Source organism: Atractosteus spatula, chromosome 17 (genome assembly GCF_055471065.1).
Source record: "Atractosteus spatula isolate fAtrSpa1 chromosome 17, fAtrSpa1.hap1, whole genome shotgun sequence".
Taxonomy (NCBI): Eukaryota; Metazoa; Chordata; class Actinopteri; order Semionotiformes; family Lepisosteidae; genus Atractosteus; species Atractosteus spatula.
Genome location: NC_142722.1, coordinates 14,017,065 through 14,036,332, shown reverse-complemented (window position 1 = coordinate 14,036,332; position 19,268 = coordinate 14,017,065). Strand labels below are relative to the sequence as shown.

The window sequence follows — 19,268 nt, the reverse complement described above, 5'->3', positions numbered from 1 at the left end:
AACTGAGTGAAACCGAGTGCTCCTCTTTACTGCCACATGGCAAGACAAAGGAAGATTACACAAAATGGGACAAATACCTCATAAAAGCCCTGCTACACAGAGTTCTGTTAAAACATTCTGCATGTGCAGAGAACAGTACTAAACCATGCATGCAGGGCTGAATTGGGCTAGGAGCCACAGGATGCAGGCTAGTCTCAGTACATCACTGCTGGTGCACCACTAATCAAACTTAGCCAAAGCACAGCACAAACATATCACGACACTACTTCATCCTTCTGGACACACCACAACCACAAACTAGAACCCTAAAGGCTGGCTATCTGACCAGGGTGAGAAAAAAAAAGAAACAGATCCTGACAATGCACAGGCTTAGCAAACACAGCCTGGCTACAGAAAGTGGGTGACACAGGTAGTTCTGGCTTGATACCCATGCTGATATGCTGAAAGAAATACTCTGGATTCTACATTCTTCCCTAAAATGACCAACTGAAGCCCAGAATTTCAACACCTGCATCAGAAGAGCTATCAATCCTAATGAGGAGGAGGGAGGAAACTCAATAGAGCTGCAGCCCAGTATGTGATCTCCTGTCACAGCCTGAGGAACAGAGAGTGAGTCTCTCAAACAACAATAATAGTGTCTTGCTGATTGTTATTGCTTTGGCAACACTGCAATTCATCAGTCATGCCAATAAAGCTTGTTGAATGCGAATTTGAAAGTAATGGGAGAGGGCCAGAGTGTGGCAGTGGAGGAGCAAAATGTGTTGTGTGGATTACAGGAGAAACAAAGGACAATGCCATTACAGTGGCTTTTTTGTTCTTTTGAAGCTTATGGAGGGTTGCTCCTTAACTGAACTGGGCCTTCAGCGTGACTCCTCTGCAATTCACTTTTTCCAAAAGGAAGTTCTCAGTACAATGGCAATAAGTACTTTTGTATCCATATTTATTCCTACAGATAATTCCACATTCAACCTCCTGTTTTATCTTTTAATCTGAACATTTAAATATTTAGTGCATTTATTCTTTACCCAAAGGGTGGTGGGAGTATGGAACAAGCTCCAGAGCCATGTTGTTAAAGCCTGTAACCTGCCTTCTTTAAAAAAATAGCAGGATGAGATTCTTGAATCAATAAGCAACTAGAAACCAAACAGGCTTTGTAACCGATCTTATGTTCTTAAGTCCTAAAAAAACGCTGTTTGCATCCTGCCTAGCTTTGCACACATATTATCGCAGTTGAGGGCACACGTACAAATCGTAAAGATGCAGGAATCTCTGTATAAAGAAACTGTGAGTCACTGTGGTTAAAGGCTTCAGCCAAATGAAGGAATATTAACAACAAGCAGACAGTAAAGTGCTGGGATTGGACTTCTGATCAATACTATCAACAGACTGCAGGAAACTCATAGCTGGCTTTTCCACGCAGTGGCTGTGATGCGCTCTGCTTTGTCTTTAAGGTTTGAGGCTTCGCTAGGAGCCTTGCTCTTTCATGCTGCTCAGCAAAAGTGATCCAATTGGCTGGAGAAATCTCTGCAGGTGTTAGAAAACCAATTAAGAATTCATTAGGAGAGACAAAAGAAACACAATTACCAAGCACCTGGACCTACTGACAGGGCACCTGTATGAATCCGCTCACTACGGATGTACAGATTTGCTTGGTAATAACCTCCATACCCTGCACAACATGTTTCCAACTCCTACTTGTTCTAAAAACAAGGTTTATTGACTGTTGAAGAGGCAAACCTGTCATTGTTTGACAGCATGTCCATGAGCCACACAACCTGGAGCTGTGAGGTGCTACTTTCTGAAGGCACAAGAAGCATTTTCCTGTACAAAAAAGGTGGACTGAGGATTGCACTCTTCAAGTGTGGAAATACCCCACAAAAAGAAAATCTGTCAACTCTTGTATTGCTAGGATAGTGCTAATCTTTCACAGCAGCCTTAAAGTAACTATGAGGGGAGTTCTCTTACATTTTTAATGGAAAAATTTCATTAGGGACGAGAAAATGGATTTACATTTTTTTCAGACCCAAATATAAATGACTCAACATTACTCTCTGCAATATAGTTAGTCCCTATGTAATTTCAGCTTTACAACTTGAATGAGGGCTTTTCTCTTATCAAAATCAATGTGGAGCAGTTCATTATGCTTCACCAATAGGCCTGGGACGTGGTGATTTGATTTCCCAGCACAGTACATTTCCCGACAATCATTTGCTTCTCCAAAGTGTTTTGCTTATTCCCAAAAATAAGACATGAGGTTGTGGCTGTGATATTGATATGGCCGAGATACTGAGATGGTATCTAAAAAAAGAAATACGGTTTCCCTTTGTCCACCATCACCACACACCTGGACCAGTGTACACATAGTATGATACACAGTATCAGTGTTTTCACCGGAATCAAAACTATGTACCCACCTCACATTTTTAAATAAATAAATCATTTTAAGAGATAAGGAGTTATGATCTGAGTGTGAGCAAATATGCTTTAAAAAACTCTGACCCAGGTGCACTGAAGTAGTGACAATAATGACCTCTAGTGCCAATTACAATATCAGTTAAATAAGCACTATAGCAAAACATTGGACTCCTCCAGTAAAATCATTCTCAGAGTTCTCAGGATATGTCCACAAGCCTGAAAGTCACAGGTTCAAATCCAGACACTATCAAAGGGTGACTGTTTTATAGTTCATTTGGGGATGGGTGTTGTAAGGTTGACTGAACAATCCTGAAATCATCATAGAATAGCAAAGTCATAGCAGCAAGTCTGAGACTTGTGAAACTGAACCTGGATCAAACAGGTCTTAATGCACTTTCACACTGATAAAAATGTAAGCATTTCAGTTAAATAATCAAATTGTACAGTATGCCATTCGATGCTTTAAATACAAGTAAACTAATTTTAAAATCATTTCTATAACTCACTGGCAATCAATGCAGCAATGCCAGCACAGGAGTAATGGTTTTTGTTGGTATTCTAGCCCCTGCATTCTGCAGAAGCTACTTGCAAGATAAGGTATTATTTGAAAGATAAGGGAATGTGGCATTGCAGTTATATAGGCTTGATGTAATAAAGATATGGATTATTTTCTCTGTAACAGAAAAAGAAGGAAATATGTAATTTAGCAATATTATGTACATGACAGAAGTACAATTTAGTGATGTGTTTATTACTGTTTCATTAAAAGCATAAAAAAATACTGCTAGGGTCCTCACCTCAGATTTAACAGCTGAACTCCAAAAATCTAATTAATTTCTATCTGTATATAGATACGTGGAACTAAAAAAAGTTAAAAGAGAACCACTTATTATATGCAGAACGTAACTGCACAGACTGCTGAACACATCTTTTAAAAATCTATCTGGTGTTAAATAAAGAGGACAAGTAGTAGATTTCACCTACACTCTTATTGTACTTAGTTCCTGCATGTTCAATTAAGATAATTAAATTTCTCAATCATACGGCCTACTTAATGGCACATTCTAATCAAGTTTTTTTGTGAAAACTGATCCCTAGTAGTAACTATTTTGTTCTGCAAAACAATTAAGAATTTCTTCACACTTAGCAGCTGTTGATATTACACAGGCAGTTTTGATCTTGTTCAACTGGCCTGGTTTATTGTTTCATTAGATACAGTACATGTGACATGCTTACATTCCCTACTAAAATTAGTTTTAAAGTCCTACAATACAAACAATCAAAAACAAGGATTAAAACAACAACAATAATAATTATTCCTTACACTTCAAATGTAATATGTAATATAGGTAATAATAAAAGAACAGGAAAACATGATAAATATCAGCAGAGCTAAGATCCTATGGTGGGCTAGAGCCAGACTGAAAAAAAATGTCTTGTCAGTTTCAGAGTCTGACAATGTAGCAAAGAGAGGAAGAGCTAAATGTTTTTTTAAAAAGTCAAATCAGCTCTAGGGCACACACAGTACACAAACAATAAAAATCCCCTACTGCTTTATTTACCCCCTGCCATCAAAACGTGGACTTGAATTTACACTATAATCTTGGGAGTCAGAAGGAGGAGGAAGACTTTATTTTACCCAGATTTGGCTAGACCTGATACAGTTTTTTACCTTTTAATTTAAGAAAACAATGACTTGACTAGCCTGATAAATCTATTAACATAAGGGAAGGAAACATAATGTGTTAAAAATCATAATGGAAAGCAGCACAACAGCAGAACTAGGCATTCTAACACAATCTGCTGAACGAACTCCAAGACCGATGATTTACCCCCCTGGCATCTCAATCACCTGGACAAGGATATCATTCTCATCCAGCCCGTCTTACTTCATGTGCAGCCCCAGTGCCAAATCAAGGAAAACTTAAAAAACAGTTTTGTGATAAAAAGTGAGATGGGCTGCTTGATTCCTAGGCCTTAACAAGACCTTAAAGAGACATTCAAAAAAGTACACGACTTACTCGAAACTGCGGGTATTCCCATCAGGGATGCTTAACAGCAGCTTCAAGTTTAAAGAAATATCATAAAGATCAACTAAATCCCTTCCATCACTTATCGGCTAAGCTGCTTCAGTGAGTTAATGTAAAATGGAAAGGCTATGGACGGAATCAATAGGGATGCCACAGTCTACAGCTCACTGGTAACGCTCAATGATAGCAATAACATTGTTTTCGGTTTCTCTCCCTCTCTCTCTTTTTTTTTGCTGGCGAGATCAAGTTCAGGACAAGATCTCCCTGTTGCACTTCCTTCGCCTGTGTGCTTCCGCGGACCAGCGCCACAGTCGTAACCTGCTGCAGAACGAATCAATGTAATTTCGCTGCAATTGATTTAATAATTAATTTCTTTTTTTTTTTCCTCTCCAGCCTTCCAACACGTTTTTATTAAAAATGCGTGTGGCCACAGGAATCTGAAAAGTCAGGGAGATACCCTGCTGTGAGGGAGCCTTGGAGCACAATTAAAATGCCACAAACTTTATGTGGGCACACTACTGCAGCATTTTTCCACCAAATGGTTTAATCAATAAAATTTATAATAGAATACTGGTAACACATCAGCAAGGTATTCCAAATGGCTTACTGAAATGGGCAATAACCTGGAATGCAACAGTGAAGAGGTTATGAAATGCTAATAATCTGAATTTGCCTGCTGTCCAGCAGAACTGTAAATTATTTACAGACACAAATATGTTTCTTAAACTGTAATTCAATTTTAATAGCATGTTTGAGCTGAATTATTAACAAGTCGTTCGGAACTGCTGTGTTTAAAGTGTAACAAGAATATTTCTGCAATAATTTGGTCTGAGGTATTTTACTCATAAACACACAATCTGTGCAGGTTTCACAGTTTTCTCCATCAAAGCACAGAAAACAAGCATGGGCAGCACCTCAGATCTATACTGGTACTATCTGTATCGTTTATGCTTTTACAAGCTGAGAATTTGAAAAATAGCTCACTGACAATCTCAAAGAATGGAAAATATGTATTCATTAGTCAGGCTTGTATCTCCCATGACTATAGCAATGGATTATCTACACTGTATTTTGCAAGATGAATGTGTCAGATTCCACACAATCTCTGAACCTGTTTCAAAGAAGACCTTGTCTTTGAACGTTGTAACTCGTACAGGAAATTTGAAATTCTGAATGCCGGGTGTTTGCCACAGGAATCCCATTCCAGACAGAGAAACTGCAGATTCCCTCTAGACCTCTGAGTACTGAACACAAATATAAAATTGAAAAGGCAGCCTTAGTTTTTTAGCTTTCAATATCTTAAACAGAACAGCAGGAACAAAGCCAGTAGCATTGCATTAAGTGGTTTCCTTAGCCACTTAAAGCAGAAAACCTAAAGAAAAAGAGGGTTTTAAGAGCTGAGCACAACAGGCATCTTTTGACGTCCAGCACGTGTTAATGTCATAGCCTGATTTTCCATCATTCAGCTAACAGAGCATTGAGATTATCTCCACAATCAAGCCATTAACCTGTCTGCCAGATGCCGCAGAGATATCAATCAAATCCCTGATACTTTCACATGTAACGTTTGGTGTGCGTATCATGTTTCCTTGTGTGTGATCATCAAAGCACTTGTAGATGTCATGCATAATGTGAACTAGTTGGGGATTTAGTTTTATCTCTCATACCATGCAAATTGGCTGAAACACCTACCATTATGTAACGCCCTTGGAGAAGATTATATAAATGATAGTCTGTGTTAAGCAGAGCCTAGGACATTACTTGATGACAATTCCCCCAGTGCTGTAACGGTACTGTGTTCTGAACTGCTAAACAAGACGTGTTCATTTCTGAGGATGAATGTAGGAAGCTAGTTCTTATGCATTCCTTCTTTCACAGTTTGCATAAAAAGAACATCACCCTATAAAGAGGTCGAACTCTGATCTTCACTATTAAAGATTTAGTCACTTGAAATTTGGAAATTGTCATTTCTTAACAAAAAAAGTCAGTCCTCTGCATCCTCCTTTTAAGTTCAGTAAACTTTGCTTACATCATAAAATAATGTCTTCAATCATGCCTCCATCATGTATTAACGAAAAAATCCTTAAAAGCACGTAGTCCTATTCTGACACAGTGAGTTGGAAGAGATAAGGTTACATAGATATAATAATTGAGCTCCAAAACTAAAACTCACAAAGCTAACAAAATGTAGGTTAAAGACCTGATTCATGTAAAAAAGGATGAAAAACTAATCGTTACAAAAATATCAAGACATACTCACAGCCTACTACAAATTCTTTAGAAGATCAATCAATTTGCTAGTCTGCAGCCTATCTAAGAATTCCTCTGTAGATATGAACAAAGACTATGGAGCACAAAAAGTACATGCATGCTTCACATGACAAATTCAATGATTTCAAATGATTTCCTTCGTTTCCTTTTACAACACTGTCTACACCCCGAATTAGACATTTCCCTAAAAGGAATAGTTTAGTTTTCTAACGTCAAGAGGGACAATTGCATTACAATGTACAGTATTTAAGTTAAAAAATAGCATCAGATCTCCTTCACTAAGAAGCACTGTTTGTCCCGCATTTTGAAAGTTAACGAGCTAAAGCTTATGACCATACTTCAGAGATCAACTATAACCCTGCTTTTCAGAAAATCTAATCAGATATTTTGTCCAAAAGAAATTTAATTTAAAATCTTTACTAAGCCATCATAATCTTCACCATTTAAGATTAAAACTGACCTTAGAGTTGTCTGTAAATTGAGACCCATTAACCCATCGTGTGGGTTTATTATAGGTGCTTATTAATGTCTATTTGTCGTTTATCACCAAGGTAGCACTTGTTTCAAAGATCACATCCTTACTAATTGCATCTCTCTCTCACTTCCACTTTTCAATATATAGTACATAAAGGTATCAGGACAACAACCAGTCTCAATATGAATTTATATTAATAAATCTGCTTTTAGGAATCTGTTAACTCCTGTAATGTTTCCTAACAGTTGTAATAGGACAAAATGAGTACAGAAAAATAAAAAAATGGCACCTCTGAAAAACAAGTACAGTATGTTTTGAAAAAATAAGATGGAATCAATCTCTAAGAAAGTAAGAATGGTTCAAAATGTCACTGCAGTTCAAAAGAAAATAAAGCAAAAGTCAAAATAATGGAAGAATACATATTAAAACTGCTAAGGCTCCTTATGTGGGGCTTTTCAAAATGCAAGCTATGGTCCTAGAAATAATCACATTGGAAAGGTTACTCACAAGAGGAGACCATTCATTTTATAGGACCAGTTTGTTGCTAATTAAACAGGGAATTTAGTCCAGCCCTTTCATCACAGATTTCAGGGCAAGGTACTTCAATAAACGCGGTTGGTTAGCTTGTACCAGCCAACACGTTTATGTAAAACAGCGACTGCTAACCTTGACTTTATACTGTATGTGCACAAAGACAGAATGAGAAGTCACAAGACCTCCTATATCGTTGTGATTCGACGGGAGATAATTAATATTCGTACACATAATTAGGTGGATAGATCCGTGCACTGGTTAGACAGACAGTCTGCTGTATAAGGCATTACAAGGTAATGGCTTATTAAAAGGGATGTACAGTATTTATTACGCATAGCACAGTTGCATGCAGATGTTATAAATTATGCTATGACTGTCCCTGGCTTCATCTGCACTGTAATTCTGGCTAATACTGGTAATTCTGGACGCTGAGGCCAGTGGAGACAGTCGGCGCTCTGGAAGGCTGACACAATGAAGGAGAGTTCTCGGAAGGATCAGTAGTAACCCTGTTGCTCCTTGTGAAGGAAGCTCCTAGGCTTAGCAAAGGAAACAACTTATTGAAGCTTCTCATCTCGCTGCAGAAGGCTGAGTTAAGCACGAGGACCTTGCTCTCATGAGCAGAGCCAGTGGTAAAATGCATAAAAAGCTCCCCTTGCAAACAGCCTGACCCATTTCTGGTGCCAGGCTCTTTTGCAAATTGCAGTGATGAAGCAGAAAAGCAAACAAATATGTACGGTATATCCTTCGCATTATTTTCACTCCAAACACAATTAACTTAATATAGGGTAAAGCATGTAGCATCCGGCTCCTTGTGTTGGCTTACAAAATATGATCCTGCAGTTTGTAAATCCTTAAATGGATCAAATTGTTAATACAAATGATAATGTTGTAATCTGATGTGTGAAAACTCATTAGAATTTCACCTGAAGCTCTGCAGTGGTTCAACCTAATACTGCTTCGTCTGCATACTTGTAAACAACCACATGAAAAAAGTCTCTCCAAAAAAAAAAAGAACACTCACAGTAAAACAAAAGATTATGTTTTAATCTGGGTACCATGAGGGGAATAAGAGATTTTTGAGGGAAAAAAAAGCAAAGCGACTCTAGCTGTTCAGATTGGCAAGGCTGCAATTAGCAATTATGCAATCATCAATTACAATTATCACAACTGGTGATTATGCAATTATCACTTGAAATCCTCATTTTTTTTAACCTTGCCAGTTTGGCAGCTAATGCAATCTCCGTGTTTTGTGATGGAAAGCTCCTCGCAGACATCAGGATTGAGAGACCTCATCTCCTGACTGGATTTAAATTGCCTGTCACCCACTCGGCAGCAGAAAGGTCACTCACAATCCAGGGAGCACCTCAACACCAGATTGTTTTCCAGCCCCTCACAGAGCCCTAGAAGGTGGGCAGCAACAGCTAAACTTGTTTAGCCAGTATATTAAAACCACATGCAGCTTCAGAGGAAAAATGAACTGTTCCTGCGTCTGTTCCAAACATGCACCTGTCAATAAATTATCTGCTGTGTCACATTTATCTTCTAATTCTACTTTGTGCCCCGTGACTCGGTGGGACATGTACTGTTCATTCCATCTCCTGTTTTCTCACAGACTTTGCAAAATACGCAGCTGGAATAGGAATAACCTCAGAGAGCTGGGCAGGATTAATACTGAAAATACACATTGCGACTGTGACGGCGCCAGAATAAGAGTCATACACTGACAAGGCCTTTTAAGACTGCTCCAGCGGTCATATTTTTAAAATGTGAAGCTTTCACTGCATAACAAATATCCCACATAAGGCCCTCATGTGAATTCCACGGTTTAACAGCTAAAAATATACAGCTCTCAACTTGCTTAGTGACAAAAAGCTTCAAATAAATTGAAGAAAGAAGATTGTCAATCTCTGACAAGTACCTAAAACGCCAGTTAGAGGAATGACTCCATTCACACTACATACACTAAAACAGTCTCGCTGTCTGCAGCCAATCAACACACTCCTGACTTGTACGGTCTAAGGAAATGTTCTTAGAAACACTCAGACAGGCAAACACCAGGGTCTAGGAGTGAGAGAGGAGTGGATAAGGTGCTTTAAGTCACTTTTCATGTTCCTTCTTAATGCCAGTGTCAAATCTCAATCCAACCAGCCATGTTTTAGTGCGTGGTTTTGAAGAGTTACTGAATATTTGTCCTACTGATACAGTATCTACAGTACACGGACTCAAAACCAAGCCACACAGCACCGACAGCCAGGAAGTTTGAGGCCTCCAACAGAGATGTTGATAGGACAAGGTTATTGGAGAACAATTTTCTCTGTTTCTCTACCTGACAGGTTGCATTGGAAATGTTTTGTTTTCCCTCTGTGTCCAATAGAAAAGAAACAACTCTTTGAGCTACACACCGACTTTGAGAAAAAGAGAACAAGAATAAAGAAATGCAAACAACAAACAGCAGGGAAATCACTGACAAAATACACAATTTACTCTTCAGATATGCCTTGGAGTTCACCCCTGACAGAGACAGACCGGACTGTCTTAGAGGGCTGTACAAAATGAGCAGTCGGCACTGCAGCACACATCCAGTCCTCCTGTCAGCTCAAATCAGCCGCATGTGTCAGTCAGCCAGGGGAGATCTCTAGTTCATATCTCTCAACTCAATTCCAAGCCTTGGCCTGGCTTTTTCCTTCGTGTTTATTTTACCTTTCTCCAATAGCAGAACACATTTCTTGCTGCAAGGCTTATTATGGCTTATAAGAGAACACACACCCAGGAAGAGTAAGTTACACTGTGTATACCTTCCAGCAGTCTCCCCACTGGCTAATGGCTAAGCGATACATCACTGCTGATCGGATTTCCAAGCTGCAACACTGCATATTGGAATAAGAAGCACAAATACTTTTTAAAAAATCACACACACACATATTCACAAAATAGGCCACATCTGCAAATCTGAGATTTTAACTTTCCGACAATCTTTCTGAAGACAGTATTTTTTGTGTGCATACGCAACACGGAGGTTAGCATGGAGGCACTGAGGCCCTGGGTTCAATTCCTGGGGTCCTCTGTGTGTGAAGGTTGTATGTACTGTATGTTCTCCTTCTGTTCCAAGCGTTCTGGTTTCCTCCCACAGTCCATAGACAAATTTAATGGGCTTCTGGGCAAACCGGCCCCTATGTGAGTGTGCGTGTCTGCGTTTGTGTCTGTCTGCCCTGTGGTGGACTGGTGTCCTGTCCAGGGTGTCCTCTGCCCTGCACCTGTTGCTTGCTGAGATAGGCTCTGACTCCTCCCTGCGACCTGCGCTGGAGAAGCGGTGAGAAAATGGATGGATACGCAACACTGATCGGACATTACATGCCGAACTAGACAGGCTTTAATATATACAGCCAGTGACATTTGCGACAAATCTGCCTGCTGTTATGGAACTCTACAGTGAAGACTTTTAGGTGCAGTAACAGATCACAGCTCCTGTGACACTGCACTGTCTGGAAGGTGACGGTTTATGGACAATTGTGTTCAAAATCTCCACTAGTTTCTTTTGATTCCAATTTAAATCCAATCAAACTTTCTGATATCCTTGAACGCTGTCAGAAATAGATTGTGCAGACCAGAAAATAGGGCAGGGCAAGCAGGCTTGTAAATGCTTTGAAGGAGGAAGGGAGTCATATATTGAACTTGATGGCTATCACAGATTGACAGCTCATGTCTCAATCACTCAGAGAAAGCAGCAGGCCTCGCTTATAAAACACTGGCCACCATGGATTCTTACAGAGCAATGCATTTTGAAGCAAGACTCCCCAGATACAGGCTGTCAGCTTCATCATCAGTGAAAAATCCCCACTTCAAAGCTTTTAGAAACCCCTTCATGCAAGACCCAACGCTAATGTTGGAGAAGCAGACACATTAGAAAGAGCTGCAGCCTTGTCTCATTTTCATTTAAAAGGTGTGACACAACTTAGGCACAGTGTGGTAGTGGGTACTGTATCTTTTAATAGGTGGGTCTAAGGGAAACAGCCGTATAGATCAAACAAGCAGTGCAATTAACCCAAACAAATTCAAACAGAAGACTACACCTTCTTTGAGCTCTGACTTCTCCTCATGTATCCTCTGTACTGCTGGGCAGTTAAATTGAAATTATGTAACCATCCAATCTAAAGTCTCTAGCGTGAAACCAAGACAGGATTTTCACAGCTAAATAAGCACCGTCCTAAAGACTAGATGCATGTGGGGACTCGGACAACCTTAACACCCAATAGGGCAAGCAGATCAGTCAATTACAGCCCTGCCAATCAGTCAATCAAGTGATTCGGGAGCCCAGCAAGGCCTGTCACCCTATGGAAATCAATGGTGTGCCAGAATGCACTGCATAAAGGACAGCTGCACAGAGGATGAAAGCAAGGAAGCACAGCATAAGCACGCTAGCAAACTGCTTGAGTCTGTAAGCCCAGACAAAGGAAAAGGTCGACACATTTTATTTACATTTCATCTATTCAGTTCGAAGCGCTGGAGCAAACAGATGACCTCAAGACGAAGGGCGTATGCAAATGTCTATGCAGTCCATCTGCGCACACACACCCCCCGTATTGTGCATGCCACTCGCATCTTTCAGATAGAATAGAACGGAAAACACAGAAACGGAAAACAAGGCTGGGCAGGTATCATCTTCACCCCGTAAGAATAATGCCTTAGCTGGGATTTTTCCAGACAGCATGCGTGTGAAAAGCCATAAATCCTCTGAGCAGCTCCGAACGCCCCTGATATCCTCCAGCAGCTCAGAGCATGCCAGGTATGAGGATCGCGGCTTATCTATTGATGTATCATTAGTTTCTGATTTTCCTTCCCATTGTAAAGTGAGTCAAGGTGAGAAAGCACAGCTGCGCGGGAAAACTCTCACAGTGATGGATGGAGTTTATATGCCAGAGCCTCTCTCATAGCTGGTGACTTTCCAGTGAGGCAATTATCATTGTGGAATGCATAATAGCCTAATTAATTACAAGTGTCAGCGTGGCCTTTGTTTCATTATAACAGGACATCATGCCAACTTCGTACCAATTTTTAAAAGAAAACTATTGATAAATGACCGGGAAATTTTCATTCCAGTGGCTGACAGACAAGGCACGGGGCCTGCGGTCTGTTTATTAGGGAGAAAAGGAAACCAGAGTTTCTTCAGGCAGCCCTAGAAACTGGAATGAAACAGACCCTCAGAGGACTGATGTGTTTTTTTGAGGGGGGGAATAAATCAAGAAATGCCAATTATTTCCACCTCCTCCACAAGCAGAGTTTTGGACAACCGGTGTTAACTGTACCAGAGTCCGTACTGCAGCCCCCCGCTAACACAGCTAAGCTGCAGAGACGCACAGCTGCACCTAACTCCAGTCTTAACTTGTGGTTGGACCTATTCACTCCAGCAGTACTGGGTCCTTTAGAATTCTCCTACCCTCTCCCAGATAGTGACATAACCCAAATTAAAACCAGCTGTGTTGAAGATTAAGGTTTTAAAGAAGTTGCTTTATACAGGACCAGGTAGCAGTTCAGCATGGGCATTATTTTCTAATAGGCAGCACGGTTGCACAGTGGTGAGAACTGATGCCTTGCAGCACTGGGGTCCTGGGTTCAATCGTGGCCCTGGTGTACTGTCTGTGTGGAGACTGTATGTTCTCCCTGTGTTTGCATGGGTTTGCTCCCACAGTTTAAAGACAAACTTGAAGGTTGATTGGCTTCTGGGAAAACGAGCTTGGGTGTAGGTGTGTCTGTCTGCCCTGTGTGTGCAGGGTATATCCTGCCTGGTGCCCGTTGCTTGCCAGCTTAAGCCCAGCTCCCCCTTGAGTAAACTGGATGAAGTAGTTAGAAACTGGATGGATGGAGTATTGCTATTAAGTTATATTCATTTTATAACAGACAATGCAGGGGCACATTAGCCAACCAGTGTCCACAAATAAGTGAAACAGGAACTTGCATTTAGTGCAATATTAGTATCTACTTTTACAATAACTAACAGGACTAACAAAACTAACATTAGCGCAGAGAACACTGCTTAGCAATTTTCCCTTTAACAGTCACCACAAATTTTACCTCTCACAAAGTGCACTTTCTTTCTTTTTTTTTTTAAGAAAAGAAAGCTTCACAGCTGTCTGATTCGTATTTGTCAATGGCTAAAATCCCTAAGAAAAGTAAATTAAAAGAGAATAAGTGGAGGAGAAAAAAATCAAATAACTTCAGAGAAAATTGTTCATCGAATGATTAAACACATTGAAAGACGTCTGGCGCGCTTCTTATTTTTATCCTCCACTAAACACAAGAAAGAGATTTTAAAAAAAGACAGCAACCTTGAAAGAAATTATTATGGGCCTCTAATATTCCCTGTAGACAAAGAAAGCTGCGGGTGAGCACTGTGGAGCTCATTGGATTTAATAAGAGTCGGCTCTAACACTAACATTACAGACAATGCTCTCTCCTCACATTAGGGGATTTTTACATTATTAATGATTGTTGATGTTTCCAGGTAGTAGTCTAGCTAACACAATAGACGTCAAGCCACAATCAACACTTCCTTACAGCTCTATAAGCACAGAGACAGTTTACATAATGGCAAAAGAAGCAGCAATTTCGTACAGCGCCTTCAGAAAATTATGACTGTATGTTTAAGGCAATGATGTAACAAAACAAAATGTGTTTTAGGCCATAAATCACATTCAGGGACACTCCTAACAAAAACAGGTTTTCTAATCAGTTAAGGGCTCTTAAGAAAACTCATGACTATTTCTTACCACCTGCACAGGATATCTATTTAACATTTCTACACCAAAAGTCAGCCAGTGAGTGCACTCAAGCACACAGCAATATTATAATCAGCCGACAGTCGAGAATTCCACTGCTCCTACTCTTTCAGAAATGAAATGAAGCTCAGGAAAGTTGATTTATTCCATTGTCTATCTTTAATTTGTGACAGCAAACATATGGACTTGTTTCCAACTTTTTAATGAACACCTTAAGAAATAAACCCCATTTCCTTGAGCAAGACACACTAGTATGTGAGCTTTTCTTCTTGACCAAATATTGCCATGTACAGGTAGGTTCATTTCTGACTAGAACACACCAACTTATTTCTGGTGTTCTTAAAATAAAAATGGATACAAATGTGGGAGGTAATCTGCTTGCTTTGGTTACTCCTGATTAAAACCTCCTTATTGGTATCTCCTACTTTGACACAACACTCTGTTGGAATATATTTCATTTCTAATTTGATCTTACCTACATTATTCTTTTGGTGTACTTAATGTGTTGTATGGTGTACTGAGTATTGTATTTAAATTGTACTATCATATACTAATTTGTGGTGTACTTTCTCTCCCTGTGTAAATCGCCCTGGATAAGGGTATCTGTTCAGCACATTAGCAACTAAAAAAGCATCCAATCCATTGAAGAGATTCATCATCAGTTGTGTGGCCAAGATTTGAGTATACACATACTGTATGTGTGTAAATACAAGCTACCTTCAAATACTAGGTTGACAAGATTAGGAACAGACAATGTAGAAGAGTAAAAATCACGAATGAAAAAATAAATCGCTCATCAAACAGTGCAGATTTGTCACTTTTTGGAAAGCGTCTTCTCTTACTACAGAACTTAATTTTTAGAAGCATTTTGCCTTTTCCGATCAGCGTTTCAGAAAACAAGAGGGAGAGGCAGCGAAGTTCTTGGCACACATGCCTCTCAATGAATCCTCTCTCGTCAGGCCTTGGGTTATGTTGAGCAAACCATTGCTGCTGCCATGTACTATATCTGGATATTTCAATTAAACATTTAAACCGTCTACCGAGGGAGCTATTTTTTACATGTCTACCCCCACTAAGTCATTATTAATTTCTAATAACCTTTAAGGCTTTTTGAATTCATAAATATTTCACCCAGCAATATTATTCCCTTTCAGGACTCAGCTTTTAGATTTCTGTACGTATCAATGACAAACTGCCTTGTCCAAGTGCAAGCCGCTGCACTTAGCAGGTATGACAGCAAAGAAGGCATGGCAGTCAGGTAGAACGTCCATTGGGCTCTTTTTTATTAACTTTCAACCAGGCTCGCACGCCATCCATCATCAGAGAACAACGAGATCAAGAGAACAAAACAAACAACAAAAAAAGCCACCATGAAAGAAAATAATATACAATATCATAAAGACACAGACAACAAAGAAATCTTCAATTTTCACTTCCCTGCCAGCTGTCTAATTACATCCATCCCGTCTCCACTCCAAAACCGGTCATCCTCCCCACCCAGCAGACCTCCCCTCCTCGCTCAATGTGTGGAACCTCTACATGGATTCCACTTCAACACACAGTGACCCTTAAGCAATTCAGTTATGTCCACTGGCAAGTACTCCACCATAGTTTAAGGAAAGACCTTTCGTTCCTGTAGGGTTCTTTAAGCAAAAAGCACTGACTAAATTAAACTTTATAAATGTGGCATTTAAATGAGCCCTTTTAAGAATTAAAATCCTGATAGTTTCGGACGTTCGTAGATATTTCTGCATCACAGCCATAACAGCCATCCAGTTTTACAGCAGGAATCAACGGCTGAGTGAAGGAATGTAGGTCGCACAGCCAGGGTGAGCTTTCATAAACTCTATAATTCTCACACTTTGTAAGTGAAATATGGCCTACACAAATCTAACTCGAATTTGGAATTTGTTCCATGTTAACTGGACGCTCGCCCAAGTTCCGCTGACGTCCTGTGCCAATATTGTACTCCAGCTGCAAAATGAATCCTGTATGTTTATTTAATTCTGAATTGATTGTCGTTTTGGCTGCAGATTTGATTTTCGCTTTGTAGCAGCAAGTTTTTTTGCACCTTTCAGCCAGAACACCCCCCCCCCCCACACCACCCACACAGTCTGCTACAGTATATCCCACTTTTACACAGAACAGCAGTTTAAATTGACTCAAAAAAACACACAGATTAAATAAACAGACTTTAAAAGAAAAAAAAACGCCGAGCATTAGTGGGCACTAGTGATATGCAAAGAGCCTATGGAATTAATGCTCCTGTATTATAAGAATATTAATAATATGGATCAAACCAGAGAAGAAGGGAGCATTGTTCCCAGAGACAGCCAGCCCTTATGCATCTTCACGATAAATCCCACAATGCTTCTTAGAGTGAAAGCGACAACACCTAGGTAGCAGAATAAAACCTTTTGAAACATCAAAGAGCAAACAGGTTGAGGATGCGCTCATCCTTGAGCAGCAACACTTAATCCTGTCAGATTTCCGTAAAACACCCTCCTCAACGAGCTGCACAAACTCCGCATGGAGTCCATGGGAGAAAGGGGGGCTCTGAGCCTGGCAACCTGATAACTTTCACTGCTTAGGCAGATCAAGCTCCCATTAAGCCACTAGCAGGATCCCCAGCGCAATGTTAGAAGGCAGCCTCCAGTGCAGTAGCAGCCAGTGATTTCTCCCCTTTCTGTTCTGTGGGCCGATCTAGATGTTATAGATGAAGTCGAGAGTATCAAGCAAGTGGAATGACAGCGCTGACAAACGTCTTTGAGGGGCTGAGATCAGCACGTGTTATTGCTAACAAGGTCAGTACATAAGGCTGCTGGGGTTGTTTTGGAAAGTGCGGGAGCAATCCATTTATTCTGCACTTCATCAAGGGGCTTTCAATCCTGCTTGATCCCGAGCCATGGTCTGTACAGTTACAATGATATTAACCCATGTGATGCTTTTTTTTTAGCCTTGAATATATGCAAGATGTTACTAAAAACCGTCACATAATGTACGTTACTACTGATTGTTGGCTTGGCATGTGGGGCACGTCCTAGCACTCCAGCAGTTGATTATCAAGAGAAAGCTTTGACAGACTGCATGTTGAATATCCCAACCTGAGGGCCCTGGCGCTGAGCAGAACACAGGTAACAGCAAGGAAAAATGTTCTGTACTGAATGACAGAACTCAGGAGGATAACCCCTTACAAGACATGCACACATGACGCTACCTGGGTATAAACATTTAGGGTTAACTGAACAAAGCTGTATTCTGTGCTTTGTGTTTTTCAAATTACTACCACTGTTCAAATTTCTACATTTACCCAGCAAGACTGAGGATCAGTGAGTGTCTCCGAGCCAGAAACCTCTTTTTTTCTGGCAAACCTTGAGGAATGGACAGTGGACTACTCTATACTGCCTCAAACACTATAAACATTGATCCACACAGACATCTATCCACACAGGGTCACGGGGCAGCCACAGCCTACCCCAGCAAGAAACAGGCACAAGGCAGGATACACCCAGGAAGGGACACCAGTCCATTGCAGAGCCACACACACACACACAAAGACTCACACTCACACCAGGACCAGTGTTTATTAAACACAGTTAAACTAGCAGTACGTCTTTGAACTGTGGGAGGGAACTAGAGCACCAGGAGGAAACCCATGCAGATATGGATGAAACATGCAAACTCCACACAGATAGCACCCCAGCGCTTGGAGGCAGCAATGGTAACCACTGTGCCACTATGCTGCCACACATAGATATACTATAGGAAAAGCAAAAAGAAACCGGAGCGCAACATAGTACAGATTGTACTGAAAGTAAGAGTAGTCAAAATGACTCCTAATTCACTGCTTTAAGAACACAGCCACACTGCATATTTTATTTTACTGTCTGCATATACAGTATATCCTAAAAACTGGTTTCCATATTACAAGGTGTTTCAAGAATGTATAATTTGTAGTAACTACAGCCAAAGATGCATATTCTATTTTTACTGCAAAAAATTATATAGAGAATCTTTGTATTTCAGCTATTTTTCTTATGATATGTCACAGTTCTGGTAAGCTCCCACTGCTATTTCAGTCAGTTACTAATTAGAAGAAAAAACTTTCTCTGTGAAACAAACATGAATTTATTGCGCTTTACAAGTGTAAAAAATGGTATTGAGGCATTAAATTTCTTAATTAGAAGAGCAGGAACAAATTCTTTAAGGTGCTAATTAGCAGTAACTAAAGCTAGCTCTGTGGTGTCCACAGGTTCCAACGGTAATTACATTGTGCAAAGCCTTTCAGCAATGACATACCAAGGCTGAACCTCAGCCTGTGAAACATTAAGCCCAAGCATGAAAAGGAACTTAAGTACCAAAGAGCTGAGCTTTTTGGATGACTGGTATTTCTCTATCAAGAGAGCAGTTTTACATCCATACAATTGGCTGACACTTTTGTGCAAAGAAGCTTACTTTTGCACCCATACAGTATATACAGTACAGCTGGAGACTTTGCTGGAGCAGGTCAGGGGGGGGTACCTGGCTCCTGGAGGCAGGTATTAGTCCTGAACCCTCCCCACTGCTCCACACTGCTGCCCCATTTGATTAGTTTACTATGGCACAGTGGTATTTGGCCATCAAGGCTGGCCTCTTTCTACACCACCAGTGTACACCCTTTGTTTCCAAATTATCTGCGCTCCGCTCGCTATGCAAATAGTGAAGCCATGCTGGTGACGCTGCCTTGTTGCATGTATCACCATAGCTATATGGTTATTTCCATTAAATCTG

At 40.3% G+C, this 19,268-nt stretch overlaps 1 protein-coding gene across 1 annotated transcript in view; it reads right to left on the bottom strand.

Annotated features, from left to right (window-relative positions):
* The window catches only part of cux2b (cut like homeobox 2b), a 77,433-nt gene that overhangs the window by 39,288 nt on the left and 18,877 nt on the right, over positions 1 to 19,268 (bottom strand). The gene's annotated exons all lie outside the window — the stretch shown is intronic.